General features: G+C 35.9%; 1 protein-coding gene and 1 pseudogene across 1 annotated transcript in view; one reads left to right on the top strand and one right to left on the bottom strand.

Annotated features, from left to right (window-relative positions):
• Positions 1 to 26940, bottom strand: part of LOC143558578 (H/ACA ribonucleoprotein complex subunit 2-like protein) — an 81697-nt gene that overhangs the window by 31880 nt on the left and 22877 nt on the right. The gene's annotated exons all lie outside the window — the stretch shown is intronic.
• On the top strand, positions 14688 to 17718 carry LOC143558592 (cytochrome P450 71A1 pseudogene; annotated as a pseudogene).

The following is a 26940-nucleotide window of genomic DNA, read 5'->3' as shown; positions in this document are numbered from 1 at the left end:
AACGTACTGGGCTTGCAGTCAAGGTAATTCTTGAAGGTACACGTTCCAATTGGACCTCCAGCTTGGTTCTGAACATGTGTGTCCAGAGCTGCCGCCGCATGGTCATTCAACAGGGTTTGGAGTTCTGCTGCGGTTAAGTTGATGTTACCGCGACCGTGTCCAGCGTTTCTTCCAGACATCTAGGTGTTATCATCCTTAGATGTCATCGTCTGAGGACACCTCTGAGTGTGCCTCCTCTTCTGCCGGTTCTCCCTCCGGTTCTTCTTCAGATTCCTCCTCAGGATCTTCCTCGGGATCCTCCTCAGGCTCCTCTTCGGGATCTTCTTCGGGTTCCTCTTCAGGCTCTGCCTCAGGTTCTACCTCAGGTTCGGCTGCGTTCTGAGCAATTTGCATTTGTAAGACATCGCAGCGCTCTAAAGCTATCTCGGTTCGGGTCCTTGCTACTTGGAGTTGCTCTTGCAAGTTTATCATCTCGGCTTGCATCTTTCTCATAATCTTCATCTGTTGATCACTAGCCTCTTGCATTTCCTTCATTGCCGCTGCCATGCGGGAAATTTCCTCCTTAGTTTCGGTTCCATCTTTTAACAGTCCGGAAACGTTGGCTCTCGTATAGCGCATGTAACCAACATCACGCTCCAAACAAGAAACAACAGCTACGAGCACACGCTCTACAGATTCGGTTATGGGTGGTAAGGTGTTGGGATAAGCAGGATGGTTCGGGTGGGGTAGCGGGGGAACTTGTTCGCGATAGACCATACGTCTGATCATATTAGGGTACCAATCCCAGCTAACTTCGTTTTCGTACATGCCTCCGGATAAGCGATACCTCTTCGGTGCGGGAGCTTCGAGTTCCGGGACTACACGAGGTGGCGATGAGGTGGGTAACTGCGGCTCCTTCCCATGAGCATGAGTCATCTGATCGGATGATGATGATGATGGTGGCGTCGACATCCCTACAGGTAAGCCGTGTATGCGCGCGCGTATGAGTGAAAGAGGTAAAGAGAAAAGATAACAAAGACTACACAAACTTATGCAGTGCGTATCATTATAACTAATGGGTCATCGCGGTTATAGTCTAGTATGCATGCAGCTTCTAGTTCGCTATAACCAATGGCTCTGATACCAATCTGTCACACCCTCAAAATCCACTAACGGAGTTTTACCGTCAGAGGGTGTGAACTAACAGGATCGGAATCATTAGTTATAATCAAACCATAAAAACGTTTAAATGAAATTAAGTGCGGAAGCGTAAAAACCAAAAGACAAAAGTTGCGTCACGCAGGACGACTTAAAACTCTAGTAATAATAGTTAAAAACATGTTTGCATATCAGAATGTTTAAAAACCATGCATGATCCTATACCGCGCGCCCGCCTCGGCTACCTGAGAATAACATACTAAAAGTGTCAACACGGGGTTGGTGAGTTCACAAGTTTATATAAAATAAAGCGTTTAGCGTTTGCGTTCAGCGTCTTGCGTTCAGCGTTTTGCGTTCAGCGTTTTGCATTAAGCGTTTTGCGTTACCAGATAGTGTTATGTCAATTATATATCTATAGGTAGCTAGCCTATAAAACAAGTATTACTAAGTGTTCGACACCAAAGCTGACTGTTTATCAATTGCCTTGCCACCAGGTCTATCCCGACCATGGTATGTGTTTAGCCAAGATTACACCCACTCGACCTCCAGTCGAGTTTAGCGTTGGGTGGGGTTTGTCAAACCCAGTAGTACTACTCAACAATGACTCGCTATTATCCAATATTAAACGGTTCGATGTGAATGAAGGACTTTAGTTATTGCGTTTGCCACTTAGTCTTTACAAGTGATATATAATCTATATTAACAAAATCTTAAATGCGTTTTCGGAGTATGTTATCTCCCCAAGTGAAAAGCATTTGAAAACAGTTTAAAGGGGTAAGTGAAACTCACTGTTTGCGAAGAATTCCCAAAATAAATCACCAAGTGATGCGCGTCACAGAAAACTCTCTCTAGCGTTCTAAAACAATAAGGAGGTTTTCTAAGTATCGGAACTAATATCGAGTCTCTAGACCCGGCACATAATTCCTATGCACACAACATGTTTCGTGTTTCGTTTGTGAATCGTGTGTGACTTTAACAAGTGTATTTGTGATACGTTACATGTGTGAGCAATTATTTACGTGTCGTGTATTCATAATGTACATCACTAGCAATTACTTCCCGTAAGGGCAATTTGGTCAACACATAACAATTAACTAGCAATTATTCCCCGCAAGGGTATTTTGGTCAAAATACGACAATTAGTTAGCAATTATCCCCCACAAGGGCAATTTGGTCAAAACATGATAATAAATTAGCAATCACCATGTTTCATGCAACTTTCACAAAATTCAGCAACTAGTTTCTTAACGACAGAATTCTACTTGAAAAACTAGTCTATCCCACCGATCATAGCATCACAATAAATTTACCAAAAATCATCACTAAAGCATGCATGTGTTAGGTTTCCAGAACATATTTTATTTTATTTTTATTCCACATAGATTTCTTATAATGATCAAAACACTACAGCAAGCTCATAACAGTCAAATTCATGCGCAACAGAATTTTATTTGAAATTCCCGTTAAATGAAAAATCCAACAAATGCAAGACCACTTGGTTTAGGTTCCTAACTCAATAAGTCAACTTCCAGAAGTGGAACCAACCCAATTGGTCTCGTAGTTCATGAGATATAACATTTACAAAACAACCTAACAGCAGGTCTAACAACTCAGCTTTGCACAACGTTTTTGTAAAATCATAAAGGTTAACTTTTACACGTCCAAAAATTGCAAATTTATATTCTTTAGAAACTAGACTCAACCTAGTTTACTGTAGTATCCATAATCTCAACCAATTTTCACATTTACACCCCGATACAGTCAATTGAACATCAACAACACAATCTGTCCAGAAACTGTTTGCAACAAAACTCAACATATTAACCATCTATAGACCACAATTCATTCATATAACATTCTAGACACCATAACCACTATCCATGCATATCAATTACACCATACATGCATGGTTAGGGTTTTATTTGATCTGAAAATCAAAGACACAACAATTAACATGTAACAATATCAATTCTAGTTATCAAATCATCATCAATACATCATCAAATCAAACAAAGATCATATGAACACAATATATGAAATTTCCAGATTTTAGGGTTTATAATTAACCCATTCAAACTCAAAATTAAGCATGTAAAATACATAGGATAGTTGTTTATACCTTCCTAGCACCTTAATCTTCGATTAAACTTGAAAGATCTTGTGTATATGTGTGTGTGTGATTGACGGCTGGCCGATCGGTTTTGAGAGAGAAAGAGAGGCTAGGGTTTTAGCTTAATATTATTTAATAACAATCATGTTACATCTAGGTCCCTCCACTTTCAAATGTTACTTTTCTAGCTTAATTAACTAGTTCTAGCACATTGAGTTAACGTTTATAACAATGTTATCACATAACACATAAGTCTAACACATAATTATCACATAATTATTGTTTTGGCGTTTTTCGTTTATTCACCAATCGTTTGCGTCAACTCGTTTGCGTTTCGGTGCAAATCCCGAAAGACTACACATGTAGTAAGTGTCAAGCGTCATTTAAACCCTAGTTTAAATGTAATGAGGTGTGCGTTATAGATTCAGTGATCTTTAAGTTTGAATTGACGGAGTTGAGTTAACGGAGTTAACCTGAAATTGACGATTGTCACATTAAGATCTTCATCTTCAATTTCCATCAAGTTTTGTGAAAACAAAAATCCAAATAATTTCTCATGATTTTTGTATTGATTTGAGTCTTGTCTCAAGAGAATTAATAGTTTGATGAATAATATATAAAAATAACTTACTATAAAATTCTCTAGAGAAGTAAATGAAGCTTCTTGGCTACTTGAACACTCATTACTTTGTTTTTGTAACGCCCGTTAATTTCCGACAAAAGTTTTAATCTTGTAGTGTTATGTACGCCTTTCGGGCTTGACCCGGCATTCTCCCGGGAGCTCCTTGCAAACCTCGTAAACGTTCTCACTTAACTTTCCACCCAAGTTGCTACATACTTCAATTTGGAGGGACTTGGATGTAACTATTTTATATCATAAAACAAAAGAAAACTCAAACCCTAAACCTATTTGCAGCCGTCGGACCTGGACCCCCCCCCCCCTGCTCGTTTTTCTTCTGCCTAGCCAAGTTTCAGCCGTGAAAACTTCAATTCAAGGTCGGTTTTATGATTCCCCATGTCTTTTACACCTTAATTGATCATATGAACGCGCTTATTGGTCGTTAAGATTGAGTTTTGATGACAACAGCTTGCTGACAGATTCGTATACGTTTATTGTAGGGTCTGTAACGTGATGTTAATCCACTGTTTTTGATCGATTCTTGATTCCATGATGTTATACTTTGAGTCTAGTTTCCAGAAAGGTATAATACGTAATTTTTGGACGAGATTTGAATAGTTTTTATGAATTTATAAAATCGAGTGTCAAAGCTGATGCGGGATGACGGATTCTGGTCTGTCTTCCCGACATCATAACCTTTTTTCGACAAGTCTAAATTGGTTGGTTCTACTTCTGGAAGTTCATATTTTGAGTTAGGAACCAAATCCAATTGGAATCGTTTAATTTGGCTGGGTAATGAATTTTATAAATATAAAACCATTTTGTTGCGCAGCTGAAATAGCTGCACATACCTTTCTGTGTTAGAAGAATTTTTATGATTTTTGTGTCCACTAGAAAAATATAATAAAAATATTTTTATAAAGTTAAGATATTTATGTAACACTGGTAAAAATTTAATAATTTAATTCCATGGTTTTCCTATGTAATAAAATACATCTTTGCATGCTAAAATCTGCATGTTATATTCGTTTTGATCAATAAGTTCGTTTTAGGCTTAACCGGTGGCTGCCCTTTCTCGCATCTTTCGGGGCTGTTATAATTGAAGTTCGTAATCCGTCATATTCTTAGGTATGTCACTTACAATATACTAAAATTTCATAGCCAATGGAGGTGTTTAGGTCGGTCAATCGATTTTAGTTCGAAAATTAGGGTTTATCGGGTGTAGGATTGGCAATTGTTGAGTTTGATGCGTTAAACGATCGGATGACCGACCGAATCAGTTTGTACAGCCCTAGGGGAGTTTAAGGGCTATGGGAAAATTATATTTTTGATGCACGGGGCTGATGGGGTTAGTGCTTCGTCAATCAAGTCGGCGGTGCGTGAATTTTCGTTTAAACGTTAAAGTAAGAGTTGTAAAAAGGAACCGTCAACCCTATCAACTCGGGTGACAAAATCTTGATGAATGAAAAGATTTAAAATGGAATTTGGTCCATTCGGGGCTGATTCGTTTAACAAATGGTTTTAAGGTTTATTTCGCGCGCATTCGACCCGATTTGATTATCGTTGGGCCTTAGGCCAAGTTGTTGGGCCTTGGCCAAGTGTTGGGCTTTGGGCCAAGTTGTTGGGCCTTGGGCCAAAATGTTGGGCCTTGGGCCAAGTTGTTGGGCTTGAACGGCCCATTAGGCTAGAGTGTTCTTACAGTCTAGTTTAGTAACGCGTTGTGTATAATTTACAGGCCCTTGCTTGTAATTGTGCACTTAGGGATTTCCTAGCTCATTGCAGGTGTTCGGTTGATTCAGGTGAGTTCATGATGCCCTTTTTACTCTTTTACGTTTTGGGCTAGCATACACACCGAAATACAATTTTAAACGATTTTACTCGTTACAATGATTTGAATAGTTTTACATGGTCTCACTCGTGATGGTGCATTTTGAAAGCTATATTTGAATTATTTTATATGCCTTAGGATATTTTAGACTCGTTCATGGTCTTGTGTCCTTAAGGTTACATACACTATTGATGGTCTAAACTCGAGGACGTTAGCAGACTTGGTAGTAATTGAATATGAGTAGACCTATCTACTTAGTTCCCGTATGGGATGATATATATATATATATATATATTTATGTAGGAATATATATATGTATGTATATATGGAGGTATGTATGTACGTATGAGGATGTGTACCTTATAGCCTACGATTGTGTAATGATATTTAGTTTCTCGTGACTAAGAATGATGTATGTAGGCTTATTGTTGTGTGTGTGCATGGTGATTCACGGCCGGGTCAAATATATTACTCGGGTTGTACCCGTGGTGAAGAGGCCCGTGTGACGTGATCATCATTTTGGCGGGTCAAATATATTACTCGGGTTTTAAAATCCCGTGGTGAAGAGGCCCGTTGGATGTTGAGCCGTGATCGGGTCAAATATATTACTCGAGTTGTACCCGTGGTGAAGAGGCCCGTATTACGTGCTTGGATGTATGAGCCGGGATCGGGTTAAATATATTACTCGGGTTGCACCCGTGGTGAAGAGGCCCGTACTCCGTGCTTGGATGTATGAGCCGAGATCAGGTCAAATATATTACTCGGGTTGTACCCGTGGTGGAGAGGCCCGTATCTCGTGCTCGGATGTATAAGCTGTGACCGAGTCAAATATATTACTCGGGTTTGACTCGTGGTGGAGAGGCTCGTGTCACATGCTTAGGTCTTACCGCGTCCGGGTCAAATATATTACTCGAGTCTTGACTCGTGGTGGAGAGGCCCGTGTACGTGTGTTCGACGATGATTGTATTACTTGGTGAATTATATATATAATTTATTTTATTTATACCTTCTCTATTGTTTATAACTATAGCTTTGAAATAAAGTATGAATTATTATTTATGAAAACTTGAACTCACTCAGCTTAAGCTAAATTTGTGTGTATGTTAGATTGACTTTCAGGTTGAGGATTAGAGATTTCCGCTTGGACGTGCTAGAGACTACTCGGACGGTTGAAGGCACATCTAGTCGAAGAATTAATAACGCAAAATGTTTCTTTTAAATTATTACCATAGGTAGTTAAATTTTGATTTTGGTCACCTTCCCGGGTTTTGGGAATTTTGATGTTATCTATTCCGCTGTTTACTACTCTGAAACGATTTTAATGAGATGAAGATTTCAAATAAAACGAATATTTTATTTACATTTGATTTTTGCACACTTGCACCCGTGTTTGAGATTTTTAATACTTAAACTTTTCCGCTGTTATTTACTCTGAACTTGTTTTAAATACAAAGAATCGTTTGGTTTTAAATTTTTGTGAATTTGTGGATGTGATTACCAACTGTAGGATTCCCGGGATTCGGGGTCTTACATTTTTTCTTTTAATTACACGTTTTTGTGTAAATATCGGGTCAATACCCATTTCAAAAGAAATCTTCTCGGCTTCATCTATCGCTTTTGAAAACTATTTTCTCTAAAATCCTTGAAGAAGTCAATTAATTGGTTTATTAGTTATTATCACTTTTTTTAAAATTATTTTGGGCTCAATACCACAAATGGATTATGGTAACACAAAAATTGGGCCCAATATATAATAAATGGATTAAGATTTATTCCTATTCTATAAAGAAATTTAATATATATATATATATATATATATATATATGTGTGTGTGTGTGTGTATTTGTGCCCCCGAAAAGTAAGTGCCCGCCCCGGCCGGTTGTCCGGGTTGCACCACCCCGGTGGTGGTGGCTGGTTAGGGGGGCGCCGTGGAGAACTGAAATCGGATACCTCTACGCCTGCAACCACCTACTTCAAAGAATCTGCTTCTCTTTACTTTTTCATATTTGAAATTTCTTTTTACTTTTTATCTTCTCTGGATAGGGGTGTTGTTCGGGTTAGTTTTTCGGGTTTCGGGTTTTTCGGGTCGAGTTCTTCGGGCTTCAAAGTTTTAAATCTTAACCCGAAACCCAACCCAAATCTTTCACGGGTTTTTCGGGTTCAGGTAATTCGGATTCGGGTTTTTCTGGGTTGGGTTAATCGGGTTTTGAGTATCCTAGAAAATGAAACAAAAAACAAAAAAATTTAAAAAACCTCAATGCTAAAATTAAAACAACATATTCTTTTTTGCTCGTAACGCAAATAATCAAATAATAAACCAACATTACTTGACAAAGTCATAAAGCAATTCAAAAGAAGAGTAAAACTAAGTAACTAACTCGGACCTTAATCTTCTTCAATCAGACGTGATTTGGTTGTTCGATTACGGTTGCTATTTGTAATAAACGGAAAACATAGATTAACATAAACAATCGATCCATAATAGTTGGAATGACAATAGTCGATTAGGCTCAGATTCTTATAACTTTAGTGGCTAAGACTAAGCCAGTTATAGCTAAAAGCATATTTAATTTCAAAACTAAAAGTTTATTCGGGTTGACCCAAAACTCAAAAATCAAACCCGAGAACCAACCCGAATTACTTCGGTTCGATTTCGGGTTAGTCTTTTCCCGAGTTCGGGTTTTTTGGGTCGGGTTAGTTCAGGTTCGGGTTTTTTCGGGTTGGGTTTCGGGTTTCGGGTAAAAGTGACAGGCCTACTTCTGGATGCGTGTAAGGTATGTGTAGGTCCTGAAACCGGATCCGAAAACGAATGACATTGTTCTTGATAAGTGCTCGAGAAGGGTGCGGTGAAACAAACGATCGAACAAATAATATATAGATAATGTTGAACGACTCCGTAATCGGTACAAAATATTCATAACATTTAACGAACCGGAACCGATCCCACCCAAGGTGAGCTCCCCTTGGGTGGTTGTTTACACCATACAAACACATAAATAAAAGACAACAAAATGCCATATATATAGCCTAACATATTCCTTCTAGAAGTTCTCCTCCGGTGAAGCTAAACTCGTGCGAAGCTCTCGTCTCGTATCCGGATTTCTAGCCGACTTAAATCATTAACTTGACCATAAATATATAATGGGTTTCGTAATTTGATATCGCAAGTGATGTGCGTCGGATAACCCTCACAACGAAGCTTTAATTAAAACGAAAATCCTAACCACACACAACCGGCAAGTGTACCGGTCGCAAGTAATATAACTCTAGGAAGTCCGAGTATCGAACACGAAGACACGAAAGACGCTAACGGTTACGACCCTAGACATGACCTACCTACAAATAATAATTAATTAATTTTTGATTTTTAAATTTGTTTTTATAAAATGACTTAACTGGACTGACTGGCCTAACTGAAAAAAGTTATCAAAAATAGAAAACTTAACGGAAAACTGACGGTGTTAACTTCGGATGAGAGAAAAACGTCTACCTAGGTCTGAATCAAATTGTAGGTCTAACAAGCTAATGGATTGGATGACTTCAAGACACCGGTCCCTAAAGATGACACGACTAAGGATCGCTCGGGCTCACTGGATTACCTCTCGGTCTCACTCAACAAGCCTAACTACTCAAAATCGGCTAAAACGACCAACCCGGGAAATAATTACTAACGTGTTCTAATGAAGGATCACCTCTCGGTCTCACCAACACTCGACTCTAATGGTAATGAATACTACACAACCAAGGATAGAGGAACAATTCAACTTAAACCAAAATAGATCAACTAGTCGCTCAAAACACCTAAACCTGACAAGAAACGAACTCGCTCTCGCGCAATCCCTATTCTAGCATGCAAAGGCAATGAGACGACCCTACTTCCTATCACCTCTCGGTCTCAAAGAAGGTGTCTAACCGCTGTACTTAATCCAATAAATCATGCAACAAAACCCTACGGTGGTACCTACCGCAAACAAACCCTAAACACAAAGTCTAGAATCAAACAATGCACCGATCAATCAATACAAAACTAATTAATCAACACACGGGGTTTATGCAATAAATCACCAAAATTTCCAGCCCTTAAACACAACCTATTTCATGCCTAAATCAAACTTTACAATAACAATTCAAGTCTATCAATCAAAAAATCCATAAAACCTATCAAAACCTAACAAGAATCATCATTCCTAGGTAGAACTAACAAGATTAGCCGAGCATAATTTTTGGACAGCAGTAAACTCTCAATAAAAACACCATAAAACTCATACCAATCATCTTAACAATTGTCCAATAATCAATCCTAATCATAAACAATTTAATCTCTCAAGTAATTGCAAAACAATTCAACAATTAAGCAAGAAACTAAAAGTGTATGAACAATGAAAAAGATGTAAGGATATTGGGTGTTTCCGGGCTGCTCTTTTGCTGTAAAAATCAATGGTGAATGATCCCGAGGCTTGGTTCTTGTGTCTTCTTCCTTCCCTAGTCGCCACAAGCTCTAAACCCTAGCACACAAAAGCTTTTTCTTTCTTTTTTCTTGCTGGAAATTCCGATCAGCAGCTGTTGTGCTGCTGTTGTGCTGCTGTTGATTCCGTCCAGCAGCTCTCTTTTGCTGATTAGGGTTTTATTTTTTTTATATAATATGTTCTTGGGCCTCCATGATGCATACGGGTCGGGCCTTGAGCTTTGTTTTGAACTTGTATGCGTAAAAGGCTCGTAGAATGCTCAAAAAGTCCCAGTTTTCTTCTTTCTTTCACCCAAAACCTACAAGATTAATAAATGTATGTAAAACCTATCTAAAACGAGTAAAAACACATAAAATATAATATATTACGTAGATAAAAGGTGCGAAAAATACGTGTGTTTTACAACACATCAACAAGTCACAACTTTTTGGCCTTACAATCACCCCATTGACTTGTGATTTCAAAACTTTGTCTCACCGTGTCACGCATCTTCACAAGTCACCCGATAAATTGAAGCCTCTTTGTTTCAATTCACCCCCTCAAGGTTTGACCCACCAATATTTAATGTTGAAGTAGTTCTCGCTTGTATATAGGCATGAGATGAGCTCGAATTTCCACAAATCAATCTTGAATTACCGGCTTCATCGATCAAATGAACAAAACTTATTATTTCGTTTGAAGTTCACCTTTCGGATCCAACTTCTCCAACGCCTTAGAAATAACAAGCTTTGAACGCGATAAAACAAGACGAAACCCGAACAAATTTGACTTTCTTCATTTTGGTCACCCGAACACTTATTTCTATTATCAATCTCAAGAAATGCCCCTCAAAACCGGCCCAAAAATCTGGTTATAACATTAATGTAGCCGGCCCAAACAAAAAAACTGGCCTAAACACCATTCTGGTCCATTTCTATAAAAGGCCCAGACAAATTAATCAAGCCCAAGTAAATCTTCATTGTTAAATGGACCCAATAATTAATAACTCAACCCAATTTGCAAATGAAATCAGTTTTAATCCACCAACACAAAAAGCCCAACTTGTGTATGAGCCCAAGAGCCACCCAGCCTTCACTTTTTCAAAAATTGAAGTTGTTCCAGTACAATGGTGTCACTGATGACATACACAAACCCTAGAGTCACATAATGACAGCCGCCACCCAATGTGACCCCACCGGAAAACCAATCGCCGGCCACTTGAAAAACAGATTCCGGTCACAGCCGCCAATCATTTCTAGACCACCGTTCAACTGTGAACCACCATCATGAGTCACCGAGCAAACAATGGCCGCAAGCTACCTTTGGCCCGAAAACGTTGACCATCGAACGACCATCACCATCTTCTTCTTTTCTTCTACATGTCAGCCGGAAAAACGCAACCGCAACCACTACCGCTAGCAGTTTCCGGCAAACCCCTCGGTCACATCCTTGTCCAACAGTTGCCACGATCAGAAATAACCGACGCTCACGCACATCGGAGTTTGATTTTTACATCTTCAACCTCGGAATCGTCGCTGGGAAGGACCGTAGGGTCGCCGGATTTTTGGCTTATGTCGGAACGGTTCCCGAAACGCCCGAATCTGGCACTTGTAGATCCCGAACATCCGGATCTATAAGGAGAAGCTTCAAACACGCTTTTTCCCACTTTATTTTCAAGATCTTCGAACTTTATTTTCAAACTTCAACGGGTCTTTAACGTCTCGGTTCGGGTAATCGCGGAAATAGAACCCGAATATCAAGAACAAAGTTGAATCATAAGTTTCGACCCGCTCTGATACCAATTGTAGGTTCTGAAACCGGATCCGACAACGAACGGCATTGTTCTTGATAAGTGCTCGAGACGGGTGCGGTGAAACAAATGATTGAACAAATAATATATAGATAGTGTTGAACGACTCCGTAATCGGTACAAAATATTCATAACATTTAACGAACCGGAACCGATCCCACCCAAGGTGAGCCCCCCTTGGGTGGTTGTTTACACCATACAAACACACAAATAAAAGACAACAAAATGCCATATATATAGCCTAACATATTCCTTCTAGAAGATCTCCTACGTTGAAGCTAAACTCGTGCAAAGCTCTCGTCTCGTATCCGGATTTCTAGCCAACTTAAATCATTAACTTGACCATAAATATATAATGGGTTTCATAATTTGATATCGCAAGTCATAACTTTTTGGCCTTATAGTATGCATCATGATTTGACATGAAAGTTTTAAAGATGTTGAAGGCCAATTCTTAGCATAAATATTGGCATGAAAGTTTTAAACAGTTTTATGTACGTTGAAGCCTAATTATTATCATAAATATGATTTTCACCCTAATTTGATATGAGACTTGGACTTGGAGTTGTACGTTGTCATAGGGCTATAAACGAACCGAACGAACACGAACAAGGCCTTGTTCATGTTCGTTCGTTAAGGAAATAATGTGTTCATGAACGGTTCACGAACACTTACCGAACGAGATTTTATGTTCGTGTTCGTTCATTAAGGAAATGAATGTGTTCACGAACGGTTCACGAACACAAGTGAACACAAAGAAAATTTAATAGAGCCTAGAAATTGAGACCGGTGTATTCATCAATGTGAATAATAAAAGTTTGTAAGCAAATCGAACAAACACAAACAAGGTATGTTCTTGTTCGCTCATTTAACTTTAAACGAATACGAACACTTATTCGAATAAATATTTATATTCATTTTCTTTTTTTTTTAAATGAACATTTGTGTTCATTTGTTTATAATCAAAACGAACATAACTGAACAAAAATAAATGAATATACATGAACATAGATGACAAATGTAAATTAACACAAACAAGCATAAACGAACGTAAATGAAAACACTTAAATGAACTCAAATTAAAAAATGTAAAAACCTTTAATTAGATTACTCATCCAGATAATAAGTAATTATTTTCTATTAATACATAAACGAACATAAACGAACGTTCGTGAACATAAATGAATGAACGAAACATATGTTCATGTTCGTTCGTTTAATTAAACGAACAAAAATATTTTGTTCGTGTTCGCTCGTTTATTAAATAAACAAACATAAACGAACTTCCCGCTGAACGGTTCACGAATAGTTCACCGAACGTTCGGTTCGTTTACAAGCCTAGACGTTGATGTCTTGAGACGGCTTAGAAATAATTGAAGGTTAAGGAGTTGGAGGTGATGATGATAAAAAAAACTGCTATAATTTTTTTTTTTGGCATGACAACTTAGTTGCAGCCACAATGAGCTAGCGCTTGTGAACCTTCTAGGACTTTCATTGATGGAATTACGGTTTCACGTCCTTCCAGGACTTTCGTTGATGGAATTACGGTTTCATGCCCCTGCAACGCCGGGGGGGGGGGGGGGGGGTCTTAATCCTAGTTTAGATATAAAGTATAACTACCATATCTTTCATTAATATGAATGCAAGGCATTAAATTCTATTTGTATTATAGTCTATTTAAACGGTGCTCCAAAATGAATTTCACGAGTATCAGCAGCAGATCTAGAAATTTTCGTTATGGGGGGCACAAAATGGATCGGGTCAAAAAGAACACGGTTGGTCACCATTCTGGAGGCCCAACGCGACATTAACTTTCGGGTACATGCATGAGAAGATAATTTGGTCTTGTTAACATCACCCTTTAAAAGTTAATATACATATTACATGACATAAGAAATACATAATTTTTTGAGAAGTCCATGAATAGATCTAGGACTTTGCATCAAAGTAGCTTATAGTTCGGACATGTAGTGTCCTATTTACATAATGTGCTTTATTTAAGTGATTTTTACACTTCCTAGGAAACTATGATTTCTTTATTAATCTATATCAATATCAATATCAATATCAATATAAATATTCACATCAATATCAATATCAATATTATATATAAAAAAGAAGTGATGGGCAATGAAGGTAATTTCATAATTAAATGACAAGCCCAAAAGAAACATTTCATAATTGGGCATAAAAAGTAATTTGCCAACACTTGGATCTGTTCTTAAAGTGTTTGGTACAACTTGATGAAGCTTTATCCACTTACAAAATTACTCTTACGTCCTCTGCCTAATGAAAATGGAGGAACCCCAAAGGTTTACCATTAGTGGGTTCAAGCAACTCTTCTTCTTCTTCTTCTTCTTCTTCTTCTTCTTCTTAGTTTACCATTTAGTGAAGTTCAAATAATTATGATAAGTTATTATTCACAATACTAGCATATTAAAAGTCTCATGATGTTAGCATTATTAGTAATTACTTAAAGGTAAGAGAAGGCAATGGAAGAGATAGCACATCTCATTGCTTTTTATTATGCTTGTGAAAAAAGGTTATATATATATATATATATTTTTTTTCAGTAATTTGGAAGGGATGTCTGGACACTTGGGAGATAAGGGAGGAGAGTTTTCGGTTAGCTCAGTCAAGAGGATGATAGTAAAAATCCAGACGCAAGAAATAATTATGTTATGAAGTGAAGCAAGTGGGTGCCGGCGAAGTGTAACATTCATGTTTGAAGGACCGAGATGAATAGAATCCCAACAAGAGGTGCGCTTGAAAGAAGAAATATAGTGGTTCCAATTAAAGAATGTGCTCTTTGCGAATTAGGGATGGAGACAGCTGATCACGTTACCACGGGTTGTTTGGTCGTGACGCAGGTTTGGGATCATATTAGCCATTGGTGTAATATGCCTCCTATATATGGGTTCTCGGTTCGGGATTTGTTAGATCTACATAAGATAGGTAAGCTCGGAGTAGTCGAGAAAGAGGCGTTTCATGGATCGTTATCATTGTTTGTTGGAGGATTGTGAATGTGAGAAATGAAAAAGTGTTTGATGGAAAAGAAGTAAAAATTGAAGATAGTATATGAGATATTAAGGTCTTGGTTTTTTTTGTTTAAAAATAGGCCTAAATATAGATCGATAGATTGGGTAAATTGGTGTGACTTTAACTTCATGTGTGGGTGTGCTTGGTGTTTGTTTTTGTGTTATTTGTTTATAAAAATTCATAGTTAAAAATAAATAAATAAAAATAAAACTAAACTAGTAAAAGAAAAAAATTATTTGCTCGTGTCTCCCCTCAAATACAAAACGACCCAATTATGATGCCTTGATGTCTGTGCCCAGTAGCCAACGTGCTGCCAGTCCTTTTCTAACTGCCGTATGCGATCCTTCCAAAACTCTGCCCTCAAAACTTGTGCCTCGACCCCTCCAAAAGGTGCTGCCGTCCACTTTGGCTGCGTACAGACACCATATATTCCCTAAATACTGTTGTTTTGTGATTTTTTTTTCGCTTTGTGTCGACACGTTTTATATGTTAATTTGATTCTTTTGACGTACCAGCCCACCACCTTTTCTTTTTTCGTTTTATATCATTCTTCTATTAATCTGTCAACTTTTGTATGAAGCTCTCACGTGATTATCAGTCCAATTAATTAACTGCATTCAGCTATATTATAAAACCACATGTTTTAAAGTCCACCTGTAGTCAAAAGAAAATAACGCTTACATTAATGTCAATTAATTTTTTCTCAGTTATAATATTAAAGTTCATTACCTGTGATTAAATCTCACGAGAATTCTATTATAACCTTTTAATATATTTGACTTGGTTAAGGTTACACATGCTAATGCATAAAAGCGTAGTAGAGTTTGAATTTTTTAATGTGTCATTTTAACTCGTTTTCATCTTGCTTAATAAAAGCAATATATTTTATAATTATATCAATGCATCTTACTAACAATCAATAAGTAAATATTAGTACCTAAAAGGCACATATCAAATGTATACCTCTAGAGTTTTGGTTGATAACGTACATCTTGGGCAATGAATCTATGTTCTTAAAAGCATTCTATTGGTCATTTCTAATACGTATGGATGCATAAGTGATGCTTTTAATGCTGGTTTTAGAGCCGTTATAGGATGGTTTTGGGGGTTAATATTGTGTAGGCAATGCATTGTTTAACGGTAATAGACAATGCATCAATATCACAATTTTGTGCAAAGTGCACCAAACATGAACACAGGATTACCAAAATACATAATTGCATTTCCTAAAAAAAAGTTGAAACTAAGGGTGCGTTCGTTTCACAGAATGCAATGGAATTGGAATTTGCATAGGATTTAGAATTGAAAGGAATTGGATTTGGAATCTAAACATTCTATAGGAATTGGAATTTGAAGGAATTAAAATCTAATTCCATTATTGATGTGTTCGTTTGACAAATGAATTGGAACCGTTTTTTTTTAACGAGGATAACAGCGGAAACATTTTAGTTTTTTTTAGTTTTTTAGTTTTTTATTTACATTTAGTGTTATGATTTTTTTAACTATTTTTTTTGAATTTTTTAAGGGCTTTCTATTAAGATTAAAAACCCCTCAAAAAATATTCAAAAATAATAATAAAAAATTCATAACGCAAAATATAAATCGAAAACAAAAAAAGTAAAAAAACTAAAATGTTTTATTCGTTGTTGTCGTTAAATAAAAAACTCGAGAAAAGATTTCAACGTATTCACTTGAAATCCTCCATATTTTGGAAGAATTTTGAATCCCTTTATTTAAAGGAATTAAAGGAATTGAGTTCCAATTCCAATTCCTTAACAACCGAACAAACCAAAATGAAATTAAGATTCCAATTCTTATGAAACGAACACGTCATGTCATGGGATTTTAATTCCAATTCCTTTGAATAAAAAGGTGTACTCATGGTGAGCATTTCACTTCCATTCCTAAATTCGGATTAATATCCACAGTTGTATATGACTGCTTCTTTCTTTATGCATGCAGAATATCTTGTTAGGGGGGACTGAAACAAGTGCTTCCTCAATTACATGGGCAATGACTTTGCTCATGAAAAACCCCAGTACTTTGAAGAAACTTCAACAAGAAGTGAGGGAAACAGTGGGAAATAAAGGGAAAGTGGATGAAGATGATCTATATAAGCTTGACTATCTAAAAGCAGTAGTTAAAGAAGCACTTAGACTATACCCAGTCTTACCACTTTTAATCCATCGTGAATCTAGAGAACGATGCGTTTTAGAAAGATACGAGATACCGAAGAAGACTCTTGTGTTAGTGAACGCATGGGCAGTAGGGCGAGACCCCAAATGCTGGGAACGACCTGAAGAATTCGAGCCAGAGAGGTTCATGCATAGTAGTGTAGACTATAAAGGGACGGATTTTGAGTTGATCCCATTTGGGGCTGGTCGGAGAGGTTGTCCAGGGTTGTTGTTGGGAGCTGCTACACTGGAGTTGGCACTTTCGAACCTTGTTTACTCGTTTGATTGGGAATTGCCTGAAGGGACCAAAGACATTGATAATTCGAAAACAGCAGGGACTGCAATTCATAAGAAAATCGCACTCCGACTCGTGGCCAGAGTTTACGGTGATGGCTGCAATTACTGAGGAGAGTGGCGCAACACTTAAAGCCGGTCTGCGCGTGGGAATAAACTCTGTGCCACTTATTTCTCATTTTGTTTGCTTTAAAGTTGTATGTTTTAAGTTTTAAGAATAAAAGGCCATCTCTATGACTCCATGCACATGCATGAAATGTTGCACCAATTAATATTCAGTAATTTGAAAGTTAAGTTTTCGGTTACTTTTGTTATTATGCTAGCTTAGCTTAAAAAGTCGTGTATCATACAACATATTTAACAATCCTTTGACATGCAAATTTGCCTCTTGATCATACCGGAGAGGGCGAGGGCTAGAGTGAGGGCGATGCGATTTTTTTGCCATGCGATACGATTTCTTTACACTTGGACATTTTTTCAGAAATTTTGGATTGTTTGGACTGAAAGCTCTGATACCACTTGTAGGTCCTCTTGATGGATCTCACAACTTTACTCGGACCAATCCATGTTGTTGGTTAGCGGAAATCACCAATAACATTTGAATCTCGGATCTTAGTTTTATTTATATAAAAGAGAGAAAATGGAGAGGTTGGAGAAAAAAACTTTATTTTCAAAGAGTTGTGTGAAAATGAGTTGTTTGGAGAAATGGGTAAAGTGGCTCTTTTATAGGGTCCTTATTTTTCCAAAGTTTACATAATAAACGTACTAAGTACGTAATACACCGACTAAAAACAAACCGAAAAGCATACACAATCCTAATAACAATATTGAATGTTAGCCCTACAAAATTCATGGGAAAAAAATGGTTTAAGATTTGGAACACGCCCGAATGGAAATTCACGTGTGTACGTGGGAGATAAGATCCCGAGGTATTCCATGCTTTGTAGCAGTACGACATGTGTATATGGGAGACAAGATCTTGAGGTATGTTTATATGTTTTTTTAGTGATAATCTATAGATTTGCAATTTTTATTCTTTTTTTTTATATTTATATATTTTTAATGTCTAAATACATACTATAAATTAACTGCAAGTAACATGAGTTTTTTTTTCCCAAGTATTTTGACAACAATTCTACCATGTATATACCAAAATCTACTATAAATATCTTTTATATATATTATATATAAAAGAGGAGTTAAGTTAGTGAATGAAAAGGAAGAGAGTAAAATGCTAAAATCGTCCTTGGCATTTGTTCATTTTTGTGACTTTGGTTCAACTAGTTCATTTTGTGCAACTAGACTATTGAGGTTTTCCATTTATTGTCATTTACGTCCTAGTAACTAACTTCGTCAGTTTTATAACGTTAAATGAGGGGTAAGACGGTCTTTTTATATATTTATTTGAAAAAGGAAATTAAAACAATATATTATTATTATTATTATTATTATTATATAAAACTTTGATAAGATTGGGCCATCACCCCTATCCTTCCAACGCACTTTTTTTGCAGACAACCACCACCGCGTCCACTCGATTTTTCGACGACCATTGCCGTCACCCACAGTCAAGGTTTGATATGTAGCAAAACTACACCCTCTCCTTCCACACACAAATGGGTCTCACCCATCACTTTGAATCTGCTCATGGATTGGCTCTAATTTACTCATAAAACCTTCGTCCGGGTTGGATATGAAGCAGGAAGGGTCGGCTAACAAATCTGAGCGGCTACGCCGGAGAATCAAACAAAAGACGTGTTGCCGGAAAATACGCAGATCTGAGCTGCTTCAATGGTAGCCCCGAAAAGAAGAAACCCCAAATTAGAAAACGCAAATTAGGAATTTTCTATTAACTCGAAGCTAGCCTCGATCATAACAGGTAAATGTTTTCCAGAATCAAATCATACATTTGCGATCTGGTGGCGATTGCGAGGAAGGCGTTCTCCAGCAGCGAAATCTGAGTGCCGGAGGAAGTGGTGGCGCTTGGTGTTGTTGCTCAAATCTGTAGATGGTGGCTGCTGAGGCGGGTTTAGGGGGTGGCCATGGTCGGCTTTTGGTTTGTGGTTGCAGGTGTTAGAAGAAGAAAGGAGTGCAAGTGTTAGAGCAGAAGAAGGAAGAGAAAAGACAAAAGACGGATCCACCCTGTCTTGACGATACAGTTCAATTTAATGAAGTTAGCAATTTGGACGTAAATGATAAAAAATGGGAAACTTCAATTGTTCAATTGCACAAAATAAACTATTTGTATTGAAGTTGCAAAAATGACTAAACCTCATGGATGATTTTAATACTTTACTCAAAGGAAGAAGATAAAGAAAGATTGAACGGAGTCATCAAGGAATTTGTGAAAGAAAAAGAAAGAGAAAGAGATAAAGAAAGGTTAAATAGGGTAATCGAAGATTTGATGAAGAGAGAAAAGGACAGTGTGGAGAAACGAGATTTGTGAAGTGAATGACGAACATCAAAGCATTGCAAATATATGTAGCCATCACATCCTGTATTAATATTTCTGTTCACCGAATGAGTAAAGTACTAGTGTGTGTGTATATATATATGCAAAGTATAGAATGAAAACCCACTTGAGTTGTGAAAACCCGCGAAAACCCTATGTAACATCGTTTTTTTTTGTTACATGTAATATATGTTGTAACATTTAATACAAAACATCGAAACATTAAAAAATAATTGTTTTGCTATTTTTTTACAAATTTTTTTATATGTTTTTAAGAGAGAGACAAAGTTATATTAATGTTAATATTTTTTATTAACTTTAATTGTGGACCACAATATTTAATCTTTAATTAAAAACATGTGGTTGAGAATGAGTTTCTAGATATTTCACAACTCAAATGGGTTTTTCTTTTAATCTAACCCTATATATATATATATATATATGGGAGATTTCAAATGAGAACCCCTTTAAGTTTTAAGAACTCGGAAGAACTCAGTGTAACGATTTTTTTTTCGAATTTTTTTACACATGCGTAATATATGTAAGTTACATACACGTAAAAAAATTACAGAATTTTACGCGCCGAGTCGACCTATTACACATGTGTAACGGACGTAAAAATTAGTGTAATCACTTACAACTTTATTCTCTCTCCTACTTTGACTTTTTAGTCAGATTTAATCTCAACCACACAATCCAATCCATTTAATAAAATGTGTGGCTAAGAATTGAGTTTTTAAGTTCTTAAAACTCAACATGGTTCTCAAAATATCCCTCCCATATATATATATATTATGATTATGATATGATCTATAGTACAGATAAAATATTTATAATAAAATAAAAATTGTCACTACAATATGTGATGACTTAAAGCCCATGTATGATGATTGCTATTATCATATTACATTAAGTTTGTATAATAAAATATACATGAAATCCTTGATGCAGTCACTAGTTCGTCCAGGTTTATATCTCTTCTATACAAGAGACGTTTAACAATCCTCCACACGTTGCTTTAGTGTATTTTGGGAGGCAATTCGTCAAAGCCCGTGGTACCCAAGTTGAATGACCAAAGCGGCGAAATTGCTTTAAGGATAGAGAGTACTTGATAACTCGTCATAAAGTAGTAGGCAGTAACATAAATCGAAACCAAAAACCGACAGAAACACCTTCGTAAATACCATTTTCCATCCCTACTTGTTTGATAACTCTTTAATATTAAATTCTTTGGTTGAAGATTTTATAATAATAATAATAATAATAATAATAATAATAATAATCTAAAACTTTTAATAAAAGAAAATGCAAATGCTTACGTGTCAATCTCATATTCACCCATTCTTCTAATCTTTGTTGAGAGCAATTATAGGAGAATAATTATTTTTATGCCTTTTCTATTTTTCTTTTTTACAGAACTATGCCGCTTGACATCAGACTATCGCTTCACACTCAGGCTATCCTAAACCCTAATCGATCTAAATCTCTCCATTGAATTGATTTTGTCTTCATCTTCAATTAAAGGTATGCTTCACACTCAGGCTATCCTAAACCCTAAACTTCTATCTATCGCCGCCTCTTAGTTAATGTTGGTTATTAGGGTTTATTTTTGTTTCAATTCGGTTCATTCTATCGCCGCATCTCTGTTATTTTTTTCAATTCGGAATTACGGAATTTTGTTTTCAATTCGGTTATTTTTTTTTTCAATTTAGATGCAGGGCCGCATCTCCAACACTGATCGATACCGCATCTCTGTTTTCAATTTAGATTCGGAATTACTGATAAGAATTTAGGCTTTAAGAGGGGATTCGGCTTCCATTTGTTATTTGGTATCTTCAATGAACTGATCGATACTGCGATCTCAACTGCTTTCAAAAAGAGCAAGCATGTACACATGTAGTATATTATATAATATGCAAGTTTGTATTGAGTATGTTTTCAAAATTTTTTTAATAGATGTGTTATAATTTTTCATTAGTTAAGAGTTTTTATACACTGTGTGTTGAGGCGCACAGGTGTTTATACAGCAAATGATTTTGCAAATGCATATTCAGGTTGTAGATAATGCACGGTTTCTGCAATTTTCTAAAAGGTTATGTTTATGTACAAAATATGCACTTGCACATTTTGTTTTTAAGCAGATTATTACTGCATGGTTCCTTAAAAAGTACAATGTAATTTTGGTTTTCTTTATAGGTAGAAAACCTTCAACCATCTTTCAAGGTTCATCAGCTGATCAAATTTTGTTGCAGAAGCATATTCATTGGCTTATCATTGTAAGTTCATTTCTTATGGTCTTGGTATCTAATTTGATTTATGTAAATTGTAAGTGTTTTAACTATTTATTAATCTTGGGTGCAATTAATATGAGAACATCACATTGCTAAATGTGATTTGATAACGAATACGTAGAACGGTTTATAGCATTGTTGCCTACTACCCGTCAAGCTACTGCTGACTTCACAAAACCTGTGTTTATTGCCACATGGTTTCACTTGTATGCCAAAATTCATAAGGAAATTAAAAGAGATTTTTTTTGCGTTTTGAGTACCTTTTTAAGTTTATTTGATTTATATTTGAAGTGTTGGAAACGAATTGATTATAACTTATATGCATGTCTTTATAGACTTCATTTAAGGCATAGCAAGACATACGGTTGATGCGGTCAACTGACTATTTAATGCTATGATATGATGAAGACCTTGGTTCTTTTTTCCTTTGTTCTTGAGACAACATTCTTGCTGACCTATAAAGACAACAAGTTGGTGCAAAGATTTCAAGAAAGGTGTTCTATATATTCTACAAATAACATTTTTTTTCTTTCTCTTTTTATTATTCAGCTATATTTTCCTTGGTGCAGGTTACGGGTTGCAATTCACTTCAATTGGTTTTAGCTCAGTTATGTTCATTCATCAATCTTCAGTTATGTTTTTTTCCTTTAGTTTGTGAATCGTTTGTTTATAAACACGATCAAGAAAACCTTATTCATATAATTGTTCATGGTTGGTCGTTTATTCCGTTGTTAAACAAACGATCACGGTCATGCTCTGTTTGTGTTCACTTACAAGCCTATCCCTTTTAATATTTGTCATTGTTGTGTTACTTTCTATGTTTTTAGGCGCGATTACTTTAATTCAGCTTTAAGAGGACATGAAACGACAATTGAGTGCAGAAGGGAAGTACACAGGAGAGCAACTTGAAAAATATATGGAGTCACACAAGAAGTTAATGATGGACTCCCTTTGGAAGCTTAATATGGCATATATTGAAGCCACGATTTCCCGTGTCTGTCAAATGGTTGTATTCAATTTTCTTCCTTTTTGTTTATATTATACAGTACTTGTATTTATTATATTTTTCTGTGTCAGGTTCTTCATGATCATACTGTGAAAAAAGAGGAGCTTCGTATGCGAGCCAAGGGATTGAAGACTTTGTCGGATCTTTCAGGTGTTATGCTTAATAATATCATGTGTGTGGGTCGGTATGGGCTTAGACCAAACCAAAAATTTGGTTCTTGGGATCTTTTAACAACCGTTCGGTTTAAAATTTGGTATATATATACTTTTGTTAAATTTGGTAAATGGAATGTCATTTAATTATACCATATAATTAGGAAAGTTCAAATCTTTATTTTAAACGTAAAGTCAAATAATGAAATTATCAAATGATTTTAATTACATCCAAAGCTAAACATTTGAATATGGTTTTAATTTTAGAAAATGAATATTGACATTTGACAAAACTGAAAACTTGAAATTGTGTATATATTTAACAGAATAATAGCATTACATTGAATAATTGAAAACATTTCAAAAATTATTTCTTATTTGTAAATTAATTAATAAAAAATATTGAACTATTTTAGAGAAGAATATTATAATAATGTGTCATTGATCAAGATCTCAAGATCATCTGATTATTAAGGCGTTTAAATCAATGTTATAATAATGGAACTAAACTTTGTTGATAGTCGGGATTCATTGTGATAATAAAATTAACTAGATCCATACATAGTATATGTATTTTTAAAAACCTACAATTTCAACTAAGTATTTACTAGCAATATTAATGACCTCAACGTTTGCATGCACATTGTAAACTTTAAATTACAATGCTTTAAGATTTTAATTAGTTGTAGTATTTAACAAAGTTCATTTTACAATTTTAATATATTTAAATGTATTATGACGTTGTAAGACCCCGGCTTAAGCGGAAACGCCCGAGTGTGACGTACAGATTGCTCAAACACACGTGGCACTATTAAGTTACCATAATAACATTAATTCATTTAATAAGCCAAGTAACACAAGTTCGAAAGTAACTATACAAGTTCAACCAAAACATAACCATAACAATAGTTCTTTTATTGAAATACCCTAAGTAATCTAAGTGTCTTTAATACTTCAACCTCTAATCACGGTACATGTAACATATGTATAAAATATGGTCAGCTATAAATATAGCTGGTGAGTTTCCACAGTTTTAATACGTACATAAAAACCATATAATTCATAGACATGGGATAATCGAGCAAGTAAGTCATTTCCAGTTGGTACAACCAACGTAATTGGATAATCGCGCAAGTAAGGTCCTTTCCTATTGGTAACAACCAACGTACTTGGATAATGAGGCCCTTTTTCCACTCGATACAAATGGACCGGAGTGCAAAGGGGGGTGTATGATCATACTTAAAGTCTTCCCAATCGTGCAAGTAATACAAGTAACACACAAGTCCATTTACGAATTGTAGTTTTGTAATAGAAGAAATAATACTTGAATCTTTATAAGGATACATATGCTACCCTAAAACATTAAAACATTAAAAAGGGGTGGTGAAAAACTCACTTTAGTAATTGAGGTAAAAAGGAAAACTCGAGAGCGTTGAAGATGGCAAACAATTGAACGCGTCACGAAAGCCCGAAACGAGCGATCCGCAATAACTATTTTAGGTAAAAACAAGACTTAATCGATAATCGTACGGGATTGTATTTATTGTAAGACTTGTAGCGAACATTTTATATCATTCTCTATTCTTTGATAATAATATTATTATTTATGTTTTAACGGGATTTCGGTTTTTGTTGCGATATAATTATTTTAAATGACAAAGATACAAGGCTTGAACATTCGAAATACTTGAGTTAAGGTTTATGAATCGAAATTATAAGCAATGATTTTAACAAAAGGTTTTTAAATGAATTAAAGTTTATATTTAGTATTAACGAAGGATTTTTAATTACGGTTCTCCAAAACGAAAATTTAGTTTTTAAGTGTGTAGCGGTGAGATATATGTTATATTTAATTTACAAAATTTTTATTTAATTTAAAAAGGTTTGTATAGATTTATTATGATTGTTAAATAACCTAATAATTAAATAATGACTATATAGTTAATTAAAATGGATTACAAAAAAATATATCTTGACCCGGGTTTCGAACCCGAGTCTCTCCGATCCAAGCCACAAGAGTTAACCAGTTGAGCCAGCTGTTATATTTGTTAAGATTACAGGTTTAAATTATTAAATGTACTAACTGTTATAATGGTATAATATTAATTATAAGTTACAAAACAATGATGTGTGTCTAATAACCCTATAAATATGAACCTCACAACTAAGCTTTAATATTAAAACGAAAATCCTAAAACCACACACAACCGGCAAGTGTACCGATCGCAAGTAGTATAGACTTAGGAAGTCCGAGTATCGAACACGTGGACACGTCAGAACGCTAAAGATCACTAACCCTAGACAAGACCTACCTTAGAATAATAATTATATTGATTTTTGATTTTTAAATACTTAACTGAACTAACTAGACTGACTAAAAAACTTACCAAAAATAGAAAACTTAACGGAAAACTAACTGTGTTGACTTAGGATGGAGAAAAACGTCTACCTAGGTCTGAATCAAATTGTAGGCCTAACAAGCTAATGGATTGAATGATATATAGACACCGGTTCCTAAAGATGACACGACTAAGGATCGCTTGGGCTCACTGGATTACCTCTCGGTCTCACTCAACAAGCCTAAACTACTCAAAATCGCCTAAAACGACCAAACCGGGAAACAATTGCTAACGTGTTCTAATGCTAGATCACCTCTCGGTCTCACCAACACTCGACCCTAATGGCAATGAATACTACACAACCAAGGATAGAGGAACAATTCAACTTAAACCAAAATAGATCAACTAGTCGCTCAAACACCTAAACCGGACAAGAAACGAACTCGCTCTCGCGCAATCCTTATTCTAGCATGCAAAGGCAATGAGACAACCCTAACTTCCTATCACCTCTCGGTCTCAAGAAAGGTGTTTAACCGCTGTACTTAATCCAATTAATCATGCAACAAAACCCTACGGTGGTACCTACCGCAAACAAACCCTAAACACCAAGTCTAGAATCAAACAATGCACCGATCAATCAATACAAAACTAATCAACCAACACACGGGGTTTATGCAATGAATCACCAAAATTTCCAGCCCTTAAACACAACCTATTTCATGTCTAAATCAAACTTTATAATAACAATTCAAGTCTATTAATCAAACAATCCATAAAACCTATCAAAACCTAACAAGAATCATCATTCCTAGATAGAACAAACAAGATTAGCCGAACATAATTTTTGGACAGCAGCAAACACTTAACAAAATCATCATTAAACTCATACCAATCATCATAATAATCATCCAACAATCAATATTAATCAATAACAACTCAATCCTTAAAGCAATTGCAAAACTAGTCAACAATTCAACAAGTATAAGAAATATTTATGAACACTAGTTGAAAGAAAGGATATGAGATGGTATCCGGGTGCTCTTTGCGGCTGTAAAACTGATGTAAAACCTTCCCGAGGCTTAGTTCTTGCTTGTTCTTCCTTCCCTAGCCGCCACAAGTCCACCACCTAAGCTGAAAAAAACTTTTCTCCCCTTCTTCCTTTGCTGGCCGATCGCAGGTCCTGCTGCAGCTCTAGGGTTTTTTTATTTTTTTTTATAATATAATATAATATGGTCTTGGGCCTC

Source organism: Bidens hawaiensis, unplaced genomic scaffold, assembly GCF_021521415.1.
Source record: "Bidens hawaiensis isolate Kalapana, Puna unplaced genomic scaffold, B.hawaiensis_p1.1 tig00019558_1, whole genome shotgun sequence".
Lineage (NCBI taxonomy): Eukaryota > Viridiplantae > Streptophyta > Magnoliopsida > Asterales > Asteraceae > Bidens > Bidens hawaiensis.
The sequence above is the reverse complement of the archived record's forward strand: the minus strand, read 5'-3'. Positions and strand labels throughout refer to the sequence as shown.